Source organism: Canis aureus, chromosome 19 (genome assembly GCF_053574225.1).
Source record: "Canis aureus isolate CA01 chromosome 19, VMU_Caureus_v.1.0, whole genome shotgun sequence".
Taxonomy (NCBI): Eukaryota; Metazoa; Chordata; class Mammalia; order Carnivora; family Canidae; genus Canis; species Canis aureus.
This window is the reverse complement of record NC_135629.1, coordinates 53,337,101-53,354,104: the sequence shown is the minus strand read 5'-3', so window position 1 is coordinate 53,354,104 and position 17,004 is coordinate 53,337,101. Positions and strand designations below refer to the sequence as shown.

General features: G+C 52.5%; 1 protein-coding gene across 2 annotated transcripts in view; it reads left to right on the top strand.

Annotated features, from left to right (window-relative positions):
* Positions 1-1,411: 1,411 nt before the first annotated feature.
* Positions 1,412-17,004, top strand: part of INSR (insulin receptor) — a 135,228-nt gene continuing 119,635 nt past the window's right edge. For both annotated transcript variants that reach the window (XM_077860064.1, XM_077860063.1), the window contains exon 1: positions 1,412-1,503. The gene's annotated coding sequence lies outside the window, so the exon portion shown is untranslated. The remainder of the gene's footprint in view (positions 1,504-17,004) is intronic.

Genomic DNA, 17,004 nt, shown 5'->3' with positions numbered 1-17,004 from the left:
AATTGTGCCGGGCGCTTTCTTATGCTTTATTGCTCTTGCACCTCGTCAAATCGGACCGGCAGGGATTGTTACAGGCATTATAGAGCCGAGGCCAACCCAGCCAGAGAGTAAAGTCCCACGTCCAAGGCCACACAGGAAGTGAGGGGAGGGGGAGCCAGATTCCACTCGGTGCTGGCTTTCTATACCTAAGGCTCCTTCCCCCAGCTCAGGAAGGTGGCTTGGCTGCTATGGTGCCCTATTCGTGAATGACACTTGCTGGACATTCAGACACACACAGGGACTGTGGGTCTGTGTGTTGAAAACGGGGTGTGTCCACCTGCGCTGGAACCCGGCTCCGTGGGGCCTGGTTCGCTCTTCTGCGAGGTTCTGCACGTTGTCCCAGGTGTCTCTTCTCCGACTTGCACCCCAGGCCGCGCCTGAGGCCCCCCTCCCTCGCCCCTGCCACGGAGCACACGGAGCGCCCTGGGCGCGCGTGCACGTGGCCGTCCGCAGGGCCCCGGGCGCGGGGCGGGGGCGCCCTCGCGTCTAGTCCGAGACGCGCTGGCAGGACTGGGACGAGGGTGACGCGAGTGCAACATTTACGGGAGTACCAGAAACCCCAGGGACCAAGATAAACAGCGTTTTAATGAAATCTTAAAAAAAAAAAAAAAAATCAAACCGAACCTCCCAAAGTCCACAAGGGAAACGAAATAGCGAAAAATGTTACGGAAGGGATCCGTCCGGATGGGTCGGCATCGGGGGCGCCCCCGAGGCCCGAGACGCCTGGGCGCGGGGCGCGGGGGGCGGGGTGCGGGCGCCTCCAGCGCGGGGGGCCCAGGCGAGGGCGGCGGGCGGGGCGGGGCGGCGCCTCCCCGCGGCCGTCCTGCCTCCCCCTCCCGGGCCTCTCCCGGGCCTCTCCCGGGCGCCGAGTCCCTTCCGAGTCTCGATCCGCGCCGCCTTTTCCCGCGACCCGCGCGGGGCCCAGCTGACGGGCCGCGTTGTTTACGGGCCGAGCAGCCCTCGCTCCCGCCGCCCGCCCGCCGCTCGCCAGCCCAGGTGCCCGCCCGTCCGCGCGTCTGTCCGTCCGCGCGTCCGTCTGTCTCGGCGTCCGCAGATCGCGGCCCAGCGCGCTCGGGGCGGAGAGCCGGGCGGCCGGGGCGCAGCGAGGGGCTCCGGGCCCTGAGATCGCGGGACGGGCCCCGGGCCGCAGGGGTCCGGGTCGGGGCCGCCGCCGCCGCCGCCGCCGCCGCCGCCGCGGGATCTGCAGCGGCCGAGGCCCCGCGCCCCTCGGGGGCCGAGTGGGGGCCCTCCCGGGCGGGGCCGCGGGCGCGGAGAGGAGGGCGCGCGCCCCGCGCCGCAGAGCATGACCCCCGCGGGCCGGCGCCGCGCGCTCTGAGCCGCCGGGACCCCGCGCTCCCGCAGCCATGGGCGCCCGGGCCGGGCGGGGGGCGGCCGCCGCGCCGCTGCTGCTGGCGGTGGCCGCGCTGCTGCTGGGTGCCGCGGGCCACCTGTACCCCGGAGAGGGTGAGTCCGGGGGCCCCGGAGGGCGGCGGGCGGGCGCGTGGGGGGCCACCGGGAACCCCGCGCCCTCCCCGGCGCGTGTGGGGGCGCGGGCGGCCGCGGCGGGAAGCCGCTGACCTTGGCCTTTGCCCGCCTGGGCTCGCGGTTCTGCGCCCCGCGTGCGGGCCCCGGCCCCGAGGAACCTTGCCCCAGTGCCCGCCCCGCCGCGGGCGCCCCTCCCGACGCGCCTCGCACCCGTGCCCGGCCCTCTCCAAGCCCCGCTCGCCCGGGAGACGCGACCCGGGTGCCCGCTGGGTCCCCGGGTCCGGGCGACCTGGGGGCACCGCATGCCGCGGGCGCACGGGGTCCCTCGGGGTCTCTGCGGATGGGCGCCCCAGGCGGGGCACTGCAGAATCCCACCCCTCTGCTTGGACCTAGGCCGGTGGCTACCCGGACTTCAGATCCATGTTTACACTTTTGGGTTCTGTTTCCAGATGTCCGGAGGCAAACTCTAGCGCCTTGGCAACAGGGCCTTTGTTGTAGCAGAAGGGGGCGGGGGGGGGGGGGTGTTGTCTTTATTATGATTATTATAGTTAGGGTCACCGAATGCCCCGGACTGATCTCTCTGGACCTTCACAGTGGCCTCCGGAGGTCCATACGCGTTACCCATTTCATAGAGGAGTAAATTGAGGCTGAGGTTAGGAGACGGTTCGATTTGCCCTAAAGTCAGGGCCAGAGGGAGGACTCTAACCTCTCTGTGTGGTGCCCTGGGGAGGCTCTGGACTGCTGCATGTCCTATGTCTCCCCATAACCCCCACACCCCCCCCCTCCAGCTCTGCCTTTCACAAGGGCTCTTTTACCTGCCAGTCCAGGGAGGTCTCTAACCTCAGGAGAGGCTCTCACACCCCCTAGCCCCATGGACTTCCCTCCCCAGCCTCCCTGCGCTGGCAGCAGATGGAGGCAAACCCCAACTCCAGCATCGGCCTTGGGCTTGGTAGCCGTCCTTTCTGCTTGTGGGGCAAGAAATGAAGAACCTTTAAGAGAACATGGCTGGAGTTCCCCACTGGTGTTTGAGGCCCCACTTTAAAAATATCTGTTGGGTTACTTTTTCAGAATTGTCCATAAAAGGAAATCAGTCATGGTGAGGAAGGGGTCGGGGAGGGAAGGAAAGCAGCTCCTGAGCTCCCTGATGGGGAATGAGGTCCCTGGCAAAGCACGCACAGGCTCTGGCGTTGACAATCCAGGTTTGCGGAGCTCCTCTCTCAGTTACACCACGGTTCCGAGGCCCAAGTGCTTGGTATACAGCGGGCGCTCAATAAAGGTGGCAGTCGGCTTGAGTTCTTGTTAAGAAACTCCAGACAAATGTTAGGACTAGTCTAGGATTTGTGTATGTATGTATGTGCGTGCGTCTGCACACGTGCATGTGTGTGTGTGGTTCCCTGCTCTTCTGTTCCTTGTAGCTTTGGTAATTTATTGTGGACTTGTGCCTGGGCTTGCAGGGCCCAGGAGGTGGATTTACCGCTTCTTTACATGTTCACAGTTTCCACAGGGGTAGAGGCATATACTTCTTTTGTCCACTGCGATGTTTCCAGAGCCTAGAACAGTGCCTGGCACATAGAAGGTGTTTGGTTAAAATATTTGTTCTTGGTTCAGCTCATATTCTTCGTGTTCTCACCAGTACTCCAAGCTATGGCTTTTTCATTCCTCGGGTAATACCCAACTTAGACATAGTCATAAGAGCAAGCTCTCGGCGGGGGCTTTTCCATGTGCTCCGAATATATAATCTTAGTTAATCCCCACCATGGCCTTGTGGGGTGGGGTTTATTATCATTTTTCCCAGGTGAGGCAGTTTGACTAGGTGGCAGAGCTGCTGAGGACCCTACTTGGCCTGATTTCTTCATAAAAGGTGGCTCTCTTGGGTTTGAGCTTCCCTCCCACCGACCTGTGGTAATGGTTAACAAAATCCTATTGAATAAATGAGATGTGATGCCCCTCAGAGGTTCGGAAACCTCGAGAAACTTTACAGATCATTAATCTCTAATGTCAGCCTGTAGGGCGTTTTGGTTGGGGTGGTGGCGGTGTGATGTTTAAGAAGTGAAGGACTTTCTTAGGGGGGGATGTCCTATGGGATGTGCTACTTTGGCCCGCTCTCCTGTGGAGTCCCTACTGCTCTGCTGAAATGGGTAGTGTCTCCCCCCTCTGTTTCTCCTCGGACTGCCTGGCAGTGGCCTGAGATTACTTGGGGGCATTGCAAAGTTAAAGGATGAAGGCAATGTGGGATTAATTAAAAGAAAAGCCTGCGGGGCTTCGGGGGGAGTCCAGCGAGTTGGCTAATTAAGGTGAGAGAGGCTCGCTTCCAGAGCGCCCTGGTTTCTCGGGCACTCCTCATTTCACAAGGGTGGCCTCGGATGTCTCTCTTGTGTGTCCTCTTGTGTGCTTTGGGGGCCCTCGGAGCAGGACTTTTGCCTACTTCCTAACCTCCCTGGGGTTATTCTTAACTTTTGCTTCCCTCCTGGAGCCCTGCCCGCCATCCTTGTCCCACTCACTCATGGAGGTCATTGGGGTGGGGCTCCCTGGGGTCCCCACTGCAGCCCACTCCGTCAGTGACTCAACCTGGATAGAGTAGATCCTTTCAACTTCATCGCTCTTAATATTTGGGTTGAGACAGTTCCCGGTTGTGGGGGGGCTGGCTGTCCTGTGTATTGTGAGGAGTGGAGCCGCATCCCTGGCTTCTCCACCCACAAAATGCCAGTAGCACGTCCCTCCCTCCAGTCATGACAATCAAGAGTCTCTGGGCATTGCCAGCCGCCCCAGTTGAGAACAGCCACATTCAGGAAGATAACTTTTTCTTTGTCTAGGACACTTACCCACCTGGGTCCCTGCTCTCTTTGTTCCAGGATCAATACCCCGCCCCTCGACCCCCGGCCCACCACCCGCCTCCAGCCTTCCCCTGCCAAGCCTCCCCGGTGGGCTCTAACCACCCTCCCTCTCACCTCTGGCCCACTGTGCTGCCCGCAGCATCTGGCTAATGTCTCCATCGCTTTGCTTTGCCCATGGCTCTTGTGAAGGTAATGTGAAGGTAATCCCTTACCTCCCAAGTGCGTCTCCTGTCGCCTCACCCCAGCTGACCTCTCGGGGCCTGCCACTGTCCACTTCCTCCCCTCGGGGAGGGCAGGAAGGCACGGTTTCCTGCAGAGTTGTCACCTGCACCTGGCTCTCTCTCCATCCTCTCTGCTCCCTTCCCTGGGCTCAGATGTTAGCTCTCTCTTCCTAGAGGGCCAATCCCTACTGCCATCCACTCTCAGCCCAGTTGTGAATTTACGTAGTCAGACTCCTTCATCTAGAACAGGGGCTATCAAACTGTGGCCCACAGGCCAACTCCCGCCTGCCCACACCTGGTTTTGTGAATAAAGTTTTATTGGCATCATCTTAACAGTTGCTTTTGTGCCCTAATGGCAGAGTTGAGTAGTTGCAATTGCATGGCCCATAGAAATGTGTATATCTTGGCCCTTCTCGGGGAGAGTTTTGGGACTCCTGATTTATGACAGACTCTTTGAGGATCATGATGACATGCCTAATCGCTTGCGTGGCCCCTGGTATGACATGAGTGCATCACGAATGCTTGGGGATGCTGTGGCGTGTTCCCCTTTACAGAGACATGTACGCTCTCTGAACATATGGGTTCCAACGGGGAGAAAATACCATGATGTCCCCTCCTTAGCTGTGTCTATGGTATCAAGATTTATTTATTTGCACAGTCATCTTGGCGTTGAATGAGGATCCCTCGCTGTCGGCTTTGTGTCTAGAACTCAAAAGAAAGTGGTGTCTGCTGTGCGATTTTCTTTCAAGACCCCTGGTGTTACTTTCTATTAAGAGTACATACATTAGGGGCGCCTGGGTGGTTCAGTCCATTAAGCTTCTGCCCTCGGTTCAGGTCATGATCCCACGGTCCTGGGATTGAGCTCCGCTTCTGCTCTGCGGGGAGCCTGCTTCTCCCTCTCCCTCTGCCTGCTGTTCTGCCTGCCTGTGCTCTCTCCCTATTAAATAAATAAAGTCCTAAAAAAGAATACATCCGTGAGGGGCGCCTAGGTGGCTCAGTCAGTTGAGGGTCAGACTCTTGATTTGCTCAGAGCATCATCTCAGGGTCGTGAGATCGAGCCTCGGTGCGGGCTCCCTGCTCAGCGGGTAGTCTGCTTGAGATTCTTTCCTTCTCCCCCTGCCCCCCTCCTCGCTGCATATGCATATCTGCTCTCTCTCTCTCTAAAATAAATAAATCTTCTAAAAAAAAAAAGAATACATATGTTGGCTTATGTTTTGCAACGGGACCCTATTTATGGGTTTTTAATTAAAATAACAAGTAATGCATGCTCATTGCAAAAAAATTTACAAAAACCTGGAGAGGAAAAAATCAAAGTCCCCCTGCAACACTTTGTCCCTAAAATCATGCCATTTCTCTCCTGGGAAGTGACTGTGCTTTTGTTTGCATCTTAAAAATTGCGTGTGTGTGTGTGCGCGCGCACAGTTATGTGAATTTTAACCTTCTTTTTTAAAAAATGTATTTATTCATGAGAGACACACAGAGAGAGGCAGAGACACAGGCAGAGGGAGAAGCAGGTTCCCTGCAGGGAGCCCGATGTGGGACTCGATCCTGGGTCTCCAGGATCACCCCCTGGGCTGAAGGCGGTGCTAAACCGCTGAGCCACCCAGGCTGCCCAAGTTTTAACCCTCGGATAGAGTTGTGTGACTGCCCCCACACTGGGATACAGAACAATCCCATCACCCAAATTCCCTCTGGACACCCCTTTATGGTCACACTCTCTCCATCCCTAATCCCAGCAACACTGTTCTCCATTGTTACTGTTTTCTCTGTAGACTTTAAAACATATCTTACAACTGAATTAATGTTTTTAAGAAAGATTTTATTTATTGGAGAGAGAGAGCACGAACATGAGTGGGGGAGAGGCAGAGGCAGAGAGAGAGAGAGAGGGAGAAGCAGACTCTCCGCTGAGCGCACAGCCTGCGGGGGGACTGAGTCCCAGGATCCCAGGATCATGACCTGAGCCGAAGGCAGACGTTTGACAGACTGAGCCACCCAGGCATCCCAACACTCAGCATTTTTAATTTAAGCACTCATAAGCTCCTCGTTGTTCACGGATTCCTTACTTGTGAACTCACCTAGTCGCTAAAATGAATTTGTAACTCTAAAATCAATACTCAGTGCACTTTTGTGGTTGTTCCTGGACATGCGTGGAGCATCAAATTATTTGAATCGCCACATCGGCCCGTTCCCAGCTGAGGTCACACGTGGTCGTGCTGCTTGCTTCAGCTCTGGTGTGCCGGATTCACACAAGCCTCTTCTTGGGCGATGCATATAGCGCCACATTTCCAGCATTTTTGTACGTTTTGTTGGTGATTTTGCTGTTTTGAGAGGGCCTCGCCCATAGTGTGGACGTGCTGTGTAGTATAAGCGCAAGAATAAATGCAGGCAGGCTGTGATGTGCCTTATGGAGAAAATACGGGGCTAGATAAGCTTGGCTCAGGCCAGGAGCTGTCGCGCCTAGTGCTGTTGGCTGTGATTCAAAGTTAATGAATCAACACTGTCTATTAAATAAGGTGTATTTAAACAGAAATGGACATAAGGCAAGGTTATGGATTAATTGATTGACAAAAACATTGTGGCCAGAGGCTTGTAGGAACCTAACCCCGTCTTCCCCAGGGACGATGGCCCAGAATTTGCCGATTCCATGTTCCAGGGGACCCCAGAGACAGAACTGCTGAAACTGAGAATGGGCTGTAGGGTGGTTTCCTGTCATTGTGCTTTAAAATTTGTGAATTTGGGTTTGCCAGTGCCCATGTAGAATCTCGTGGAACACACATGCCCCTTTGGTCCTGTTTTGATCTGTGCAAAAAATCCTTGGTTTATATCTTGGAAAGTTCAGGAGATGGCACCAGACCCCCTGGCTTTCATCTCGAGGAGGGGTCCCCCGTGTTCTGTTGACCCTGGTGTCAGGGAGTGCTCCAGTGGCTTTTGGGGTTTTATTTAAAAATTTTTTTATTTTTATTGTATTTTTGAAGATTTTATATACCCATTCATGAGAGACACACAGAGAGAGGCAGAGACACGGGTAGAGGGAGAAGCAGGCTCCCTGCGGAGAGTCCAACTGGGGACTCGATCCCAGGACCCCGGGATCACGCTCTGAGCCAAAGGTAGATGCTCAACCACTGAGCCACCCAGGCGTCCCATAGAAAAGAGAGTTTGTTTCCAGCACAGCAAGATTTGCCAGATGCAGCCTGGATGTGAATTCCAGTTGGAGTTCAGGGCAGACTCATGAGGATTAAATTGGATTTCGCATCTGGGTTTTTCTTCCAATTCCCTACGGGTTGGGTGTCACATCAGGGCTGTATGGTAGCCTCTGTTTCGTGTTCAGGAATAGCAGCCCGTTAGCAGGAGTTTCTTGCTTCTCTCTCATGCCTTTGCGGGAATGTGGAAAACATAGGTACTTTTCAAAAACTGTGTTTGCTAACAGTGTGCAAAAAAGGTAGCGCCCGGACACAAGGGGTAAAGAGAGTAGAGCTCCCACTGTGTTCCTGCAGCCTCTCTGGGATTTCTTGTTGCCAGTCTGTTTTCAAAGATGTTGCCCTGTTTTCCTCCCAGATCAGAAAGGGGGTGAGCTCTGAGGTGCTCCTTCCTAATTACATGCGGTTACATTGTATCGCAGCCACCTGCTACTTTTTGTTGTTGTTGTTGCCCCAGACCCACATCTGTTCCTGGCGCGCCCCAAAGCCCTCAGGGACTCCGCATGCCCCCCACTGTGCCTGCTGTCCACAGCACCCCAAACTGGTCCTGTCTCAGTCTCTCTGCGTTCATTAGTGACTGGCCCCTCCTCTCCCATCCCCTTCCCTCCTCCACCGCTCCGGGTACCGCAGGTACCAGGTCGCAGCGATTGTAGTTCCTTGGTGTCTCCCTCCTTGCACCCTCGTCCTTCCCTTTCCTGCGTCATCCTCCACCCCCCTCCTTCCCTTTCAGTACAGATGGGGGGCGGGGGTCAGTATCCGTGTGGGTCCCTGTAGACACTGGTCTGCCCATCGGAGACGCGTTCTAGAGAAGCCTTGACTACGTGGGTAGAGGAGATGGTGCTCTAATGTAGGTTGGAGAAGGGCTTGCTTGCTACGGGTTTGTCTAGAGCAGGAAACCGAATCCTGTAGCCCCCACCCCTGCCAGTTCATACTCGAAGTCCTAACTCCCTGATGGGACTGTATTTGGAGCTCTTGGGAGGTCGTAAGAGTAGAGCTCTAATTTGATAGGATTGGTGGCCTCCTGAGGACAGGAGGAGAGGGATCTCTTTCCTCTTGCCTGTGCCTACCAGAAAAGACCAAGTGAGGAGGGCGAGGAGGCAGTGTCTGCAGGCTAGGAAGACAGCTCTCCCCACAAACTCACCTTGATCTTAGACTCCCAGCCTCCAGAACCCTGAGAAATAAATTTCTGTTGCTTGGGGCACCTGGGTGGCTCAGCGGCTGAGCATCTACCTTGGGCTCAGGTCGGGATCCTGGGGTCCTGCGATCGAGTCCCACATCGGGCTCTCCGCAGGGAGCCTGCTTCTTCCTCTGCCTGTGTCTCTCTGCCTCTCTCTCGGTGTCTCTCATGAATAATTAAATAAATAAAATCTTAAAAAAATTCCTGTTGCTTAAGCTGCACGATCTGTGGTAGTTTCTTATGGCCGTCCTAGCTAAGATGAGAACTGACATCAGAATTGGCTCTGAAGCATAGCCGGTAGGGCCTTGGGCAGATAAAATGGGTGAGGGTCCAGCTTTCTTTGAAATTGTTGGGGTGGCCCACCATGCTTAGGGGGTTCTTTTTTTAAAAATTTCATTTATTTCTTCATGAGAGACAGGGAGAGAGAGGGGGGCAGAGACACAGGCAGAGGGAGAAGCAGGCTCCCTGTGGGGAACCTGAGGCAGGAGTAGATTCCAGGACCCCAGGGTCACGACCTGAGCCCAAGGCCACCTCCAATGAGCCCTGAGCCACCCAGGTGCCCCAGCTTATGGGGTTCTCTCTAACAACAGTCAACAGCCCCAAAGAAGGTGTCTGATGGCGTTGATCCTGGAGTGGAGTGCTCAGTGGGCCAGAAGAATGGGGGTGGGGGCCCCTCCCCACCCGGGCTGGAGAGGTGGGCCAAGATGGGTAGCTGGTATGTCGATCCGAGGCCTCAGCAGAAACCAGCCCTGCTGACACCTTGAGTTTAGACCCCTAGACTGCAAGACTGTGAGAAACTAAGGTGTGGTGTGTAAGCCCTGCAGCCTGCGGTTCTGTGTTCCGGCAGCCCGAGCAGGCTGATGGACTGGGTTCAGGTCCCAGCTCTGTCTCACCTTTGCTGTGTGGCCTTGGGGAGGACACAGCCCTTTCTGAGCCTCCGGCGCTTTCCTCTTCTAGAAAAATCTGTCTGGGCAACACATGCACAGGTGTTTCACCTGTGTTCCAACCTTGTGCACCCTCCCCCCTCAGGGCACTTACCACCCCTCTGTGTCCAGCAATTTCCGGTGGAGCCCGACTCACATGCTGTGGCTGATGTGGCCTAGTGCGGCTAACTTCTGAAAGCCTGTTTTCCAGAGCTTATCTTCCCCGTCTGAGGAATTCACGGATCGCCTCGGGCCTTTTGATGCCTTGTGGACATCACAGTCAGGCATCTGCCTTCTCCCGAGGACAGAGAACCTGTAGGAGCTTCAGTTACATATTTCCCAGAGTTTCTCCGACTTCCACATCAGCGCCTTGTAGGCTCTTGGTTTGTTTAGGAGATCCCCTTGGTGCATCCTCCAAGACTCTAAGAAGTTTCTAGAAGGATGATGGTCTGCATGGTGAATGTCCCATCAAGGCCATCTTTCCCTCTCGTCCTCTGCTCACAGTTTTCTTCTCCATCATCCACGTGTGATGGTCCGCTGTTGCTCCCAAGTATCTGAGGGACCCCCGTCTCCTCCTCCGTCCAGCTGGGCTCAAGGACCACCTCCCTCAGGTCTCCTCTCTGGGGGCTGCTGCTTCTCTCACTGGTATTTTGACCAGGAACTTGCTGGAAAAGACTATAGTGCTTTAGTCTCCCCCAACCCTGGTCCACCCATAAACCTCCCTGAGTCGCATGTGTGGACCCATTTGCAGCAGACTTCCAGAACAGGACTCTCTGGTCCAGGGGCATCTGTGTTTATAAAATTGCCCTGAGCCTTGGTGGTTTCATCCCTCACCCTTCAGCCCCACGTTGTCAGGATAGGCCCCCCCCCAGGGCCTAAGGTGAAGCCCCTTAGATCTTGTCTGAGCTGGCTTCTCTCTGATACTTATTTGGCTCCCTATTACTTCTGTTTCCATTGCCTTCTGTGCACCTGCTTTCCCACCTCATGGGGCCAGGAACACTGAAGTCCAGAGAGGTTAAATCACACAGCTGCCAATCTGCAAAGCTGAGATTTGCATCTGGGGCCATCAGGCTGTCAGCTCATTGCTTTAGCGCACTCTGATGGCAGCTCGTGGCAGTAATTTCAGTGTCTCTATGAGCTCGTAAGCCTCCAGCCTTATCCATCTTAATAGTCCCCGTGCCCAGCGTGATGCCCCGTGCGCCGGGATGCCCAGCCAACATTGGGATGAATGAATAACAGAGTTATTTCCATATTTGCTGACTTGCTGGTCCTGGACCCTGCATTTGAATCCTGGTCTCTTGATTCTACTGGCCACCTGCTCCAGCTCCCCCATTTCTCTTTGTCTGAGGAAGTCCATTTTAAGAGCCAGTCTTCCGGGCGGGCAGAGAATCTTCAGGATGTCTGATACCACGGTGTGCCCGAATTTTCATTTCTGAAGGTAATAAATCTAGGAATTGGTTCTGTGAGCCCGGGGCAGAGAACTAACACGTGCACATGGCCAGGTTCCGGTTCTCCTCTGTTCTTCATAGCCTTTTTATCACGTGCTGCCATCGTTCCCAGTGAGGAAACTGAGGCAGAGATTGAAGAGGTGGCTCAGGATTACACAGCTGGCAGGTGCTGGGGTAGGAAGCCAGGTCTGGTGGGTTTCTAGCACGGCCCAGAACTCATATGGGTGGTGGCCGGACACCTAACCCAAGGCTCGTTGGCGTAGGACTCCTGAATTTCGGGGTGCTAAGACTGGCAAGAATGCAGAGAAGAGTGTGTGGCCCCAGGATAGATCACCAGGGAGCATTTGAAGAATGTGGAGACTAAGGACCGAGTGCATTCACGATTGGACACGGAATGTGTAAAACTCTCAGCATTGGAAAGCACTCAGAACCTTCTAGATACTTCTTTCCCTGCCCCTCTGCACGTCTTGCCTGCTTTCATGGTGGAGAGACAACCAGGGAGAAGGGACACTTTCCAAGATGGCCTTCATGTTACGTCTTCTCTTCTGGAAAATCCTCAGATTTCTCAGGCCCGGCAGGAAGTTCTAGACCAGTGTTGTCCAAAAGAACGTGTCGCTCTCAGGGAGATGGTGGCCATTGTCTACGCGAGGCTCTTGAGGCTGTGGCCAGGGTGCCTGAATCTTTACTTTTATTTTCCTTTAGTTCATTTAAATATTTAAAAAAAGTCAATATTTGATTCTGTTGTTGGAAAACCCTTTAGTACATTTGGAACAAGTTGGGGAAATGCGCCTACGTTCTCAATGATCGTTGTAGGAAATCTATATATACGGGTCTAGTGTTTCTGCTGCAGATTTAGCATCTGAGTTGAGACATACTGCATGGCATTTTGAAAGCTTACTGTGAAAAGTACCTCACTAATAATTAATTATTTTTAAATTTATTTTAAAAATTTTAATTATTTATTCATGAGAAATGCAGAGAGACAGAGACAGAGACACAGGCAGAGGGAGAAGCAGGCTCCATGCAGGGAGCCCGATGTGGGACTTGATCCCGGGACTCCAGGACCACGCTCTGGGCTGAAGGCGGTGCTAAACCGCTGAGCCACCCAGGGATCCCTCATTAATAATTTTTTAATGTTGAAGTGACATTCTTGGATGCATTGCATTAATTAAAATATACTTAATTTCATCTCTCTCTCTCTTTTTTAAAGATTTTATTTATTTGTTCTTGAGAGACAGAGAGAGAGAGGCAGAGACACAGGCAGAGGGAGAAGCAGGCTCCCTGTAGGGAGCTTGATGTAGGACTCGATCCCAGGACCCCAGGATCACAACCTGAGCCAAAGGCAGATGCTCAACCTCTGAGCCACCCAGACGTCCCCAGAACCGAATAATTCTTTTTTTAAATTTTTAAATTAAAAAAAAAATTATTAATGTATGATAGTCACACACACAGAGAGAGAAGCAGAGACACAGGCAGAGGGAGAAGCAGGCTCCATGCACCGGGAGCCCGACGTGGGATTCGATCCCGGGTCTCCAGGATCGCGCCCTGGGCCAAAGGCAGGCGCTAAACCGCTGCGCCACCCAGGGATCCCAAACCGAATAATTCTTAATGCACCGTTTGTGTAGATGTTAGTCCTAGTAACCACCTCCTCCAGGAAGCCCTCCTTCCTTGATCCAGACCAAATCAAATAGCTCGTTTCTATGATCTCTTCTGGCCCGTGAAGCTCTCCTTGAAGGCTTCCTCTTGGTTATATTTTAAGTTGACTTAGGTCGTTGATAGTGACTAACTAGTCCGAGAGATCTAGGAATCCGGATCTGTCCTATTCCCGATGGCACTTCCATACCTGGAACAATGTTGGGCACAGAGCCGATCCTCCTCAGATATTTGCTGAGGGAGTGGACAGGGGAAACGATCTTTAACAGGCTTTCTCTGTGTTGTCACTGCATGAAAACTGTTTCACTGTTTCCTGATTTATGTCACATGCACCCGCTTCTTCCTTAGGCGTGTTTTTGAAAGAACAAAGATGGTAAAACTGGAACATAGCTACAGCATAGACTCGGCAGGTAATCGCAGGGCTGCGAACCTAGTGCCACCACTGAAAGCTCAGCGTGTGTGAGTCGCGATTTGCTTGTCACACAAATGGGTGTGAAAATGCACCTCCTCTGGGGATTATTTTTAGAATTCAGGGAGCCAGAGAGGAGGCCAGCTACTTTACATAGTAAATGCTCAGAAAACACAGTAGCCCCCCCTTATCCACAGGACTCCCCCCCACCCCGCTGCCTGTGGATGTGTGAAACCACGATAGTACTGAGCCCCACATATGCTTTACTTATTTTCTATACACACATACCTACGTTATGTGACTAACGGGTGTGTAGCACACCCAGCGTGGATGGGTCGGACAAAGGGATGATTCACACACCGGGCGAAACAGGATGGCGTGAGATTTCATCACGCTACTCAGAATGGTGGGCAATTCAAAAACTGATGAATTGTTTATTTCAGGGATTTTCCATTTAATATTTTCTGACCGCAGTCAACCGCGGGTAACGGACCCTGGGGATCACAGGGGACTACTGTATTGGCTGTCGCTGGCTCCCCTGCACGCCCTGCTCCCTGTTGTCCTTATCTCCCAGCGTGTAGAGGGGGTGATCAGCCACGTGTACCACTCATCAAGAACCTGAAGCATTCCTCGGTTTCCCCCCCGCCCCAGAGGCATTAAAAGCCAGCAGAAGGCCCTACATTTTATTTCTGGCACCATTTCTAACATCCTCGGGATATCTTCTGTCCCAACAGTAAATTGCTCTATTGTTTGGACTAATAGGGACACACACAGCTTTAATGAGTTGAGTTAGATTCATGGGAGATTTTTAAAAAAGCAACTCTTTATTGTTCCCTACTATTGCCGTCATTTAATTTTTTATAACGACTTTATGGAGCTGTGATTCAATCCCATACAATTCACCTATTTACAGTTTACGATTCGCTTGGCTCTTACTCCATTTGCTGAGCTGTGCAGCCATCGCCCCAGCCAATGTTGGCACATTTTCATCACTCCAAAGAGAAACCCCGTCTTCGTTAGCTGTCCCTCCTGAATCCCTCCTCTCCAGCCCCTGGGAACCACGAATCTACTTCTGTCTCTGTAGAGTTGCCTGTTCTGGATGTTTGATGTAAATGGAATCATGGTGCATGTGGTCTTTTGGGACTGGGTTTGTTCACTGAGCATCATGCTTTCAGACTCCATCCAGGTCACACATATCAGAACTTCGTTCCCTCTTGGGGTTGAGCCATAGTGCATCGTATGGCGATGCCACAGCTTGTTTATCCATTCATTGGTTGATGGACATTGGGCTGTTTCTCCTTTTTGCCTGTTAGTGGATACTGCGCCAGTGGCCATTTGTATACAGGCAGGCACACATCGTTTTATTGCACTCCACTTGATCGTGCTTCGCAGATACTGTGATTTTTTACAAGTTGAAGGTGTGTGGCAAGCCTTTGTCGAGCAAGTCTCTCTGTGTCATTTTTCCAAAGCATTTGCTCACTTTGTGTCTCTGTGTCACATTTGGTAATTCTCATAATATTTCAGACTTTTTTCTATTCTGTTTGGTGATCAGAGATCAGTGATGATGACTCACTGAAAGCTCAGAGGATCATTAGCATTTTTTTTTTTTTTGGCAATACACCATTTTTTAATGAAGGGGAGTACATTTTTTTTTTTTTAGTGATAATGCTATTGCATGCTTACTAAACTTTTTTTACATAGTATACTGTGAATATAACTTTTTTTTCGAGAGAGGATGGGGGAGGGAGGGGCAGAGGGAGAGGGAGAGAGAGAGAATCTTAAGCAGGCTCTACAGCCAGCACAAGTGTAGAGCACAAGCCCCTGATGAGGGGCTTGATCTTACGACCCTGAGATCGTGATCCGAATCGAAATCAAGAGTCAGATGCTTAACCAACTGAGTCACCCACGTGCCCTGAATGTAACTTTTATATGCACTGGGAAGCCAATAAATTCATTTGATGCATTTTATGGAGATATTTGCTTTACTGCGGTAGCCTTGAACCAAACCTACACTATCTTCGAGGTATGCCTGTACAAGTTTCTGTGTGGTTGTGTTTTCATTTCTCTTGAGTATTTATCCAAGAGTGGAATTGCTGGGTCATGTGGTAACTCTTTGCTTAATGGTTTGAAGAATCACCAGACTGTTTTCCATGGCAGCTGCATCATTTTATATTCTTACTGGTAATGTAGGAGGGTTCCAGTTGCTCTGCATCCTTGACAACACTTGTTATTGTCCATCTCTGATTTTAGCCACCCTAGTGGGAGTGAAGTGGTATCTCATTGTGGCTTGGATTTGCATTTCCCTGGTGTCCAATACTTAAATGAACATTCATATCTGGTTTTGCCGTGGCCTGGGGAGGATGGCAGGCAGGTGTTTTTTGCTCCTGGACCAATTTTAGTGTGTGTGTGTGTGTGTGTGTGTGTGTGTGTGTATGTTGGCAAGGAGAAGTGGCCTCAGGAGTTTGATTATGATGAATGTTAACTCAAGTTTAAGGGCACAAGGAGAAGGGAAAGCTTCCAGTAGGTATATGGGTGAAAGGAAATCAGAGAAGGGTGTCTGGAGGAGGTGGCATTTGAGTTGGATCTTTTTTTTTTTTTTTAAGATTTTATTTATTTATTCCTGAGAGACAGAGAGAGAGGCAGAGACATAGGCAGAGGGAGAAGCAGGCTCCCTGCAGGGAGCCCAATGTGGGACTTGATCCCAGGACCTCAGGATCACGACTTGAGCTGAAGGCAGATGCTCAACCACTGAGCCACCAGGGGCCCCTGAACTGGATTTCGAAGGATGATGGGCTGGGAGCTAAGGCATAAAGGGCTTTGAGAGCCAACAGAGAGCTAGGGCCACCCTGTCCAATACGGTAGGCACCGGTGACATGTGTCTAGTTCCACTTAAATTAACTAAAGTGAAGTTAAATATTCAGTTCCTCAGTCTTATGGGCCACATTTGAAATGCCTGAGAGCCACAAATGGCTGGTGGCCTCTATAGTGGACAAGACAGATACAGAACATTTGCGTCAGTGCTGAAAGTTCTGTTGGGCAGCATTGGGTCAGGGCAAGGGTCACCACCCGTTTTTGTAAATAAAGTTTTATTGGGACACACCCACACCCACTCATTCACATACTGTCTCTGGCTGCTTTTGAGCCCCAGTGGCAGAGTGGAGTAGTTTCTGCACGGACCGTGTGACCCCCAAAGGTGAACGTATTTACTATCTCAGCTGGGGAAGTAAAGGCATAGAGCCCTGAGATGATTGTGATACATTTGGGAGACATAAACAACAGCAAGATAGCTGGCATTAATTGAGCACCTACTATGTGCTGGGCACTGCTCGAATGCCTGTGTTACCCCGCTCACTGCTTCTCATAGGTCATGCTCCGAGGGAGGACACGGAGCCTTGGAGTTGTGAGAGTGGTGGGCAGCCTGTTCAGTTGGTGCAGGGGAGTGAGTGGGGGGGGGAATCCCCGAAGGCTGGGGGGAGACATGCAGGGTGATGGGGAGCCAGAGAAGGTGCTGGAGTCTGGGAAGGACTGTCTTTGGGAGATGGGCGTGTAGGGTGTTTGTGCAGGGTAGAGTAGACGCCCTGCGAAGCTCTTGCCACACCCAGGTGACAGGGAACGAGG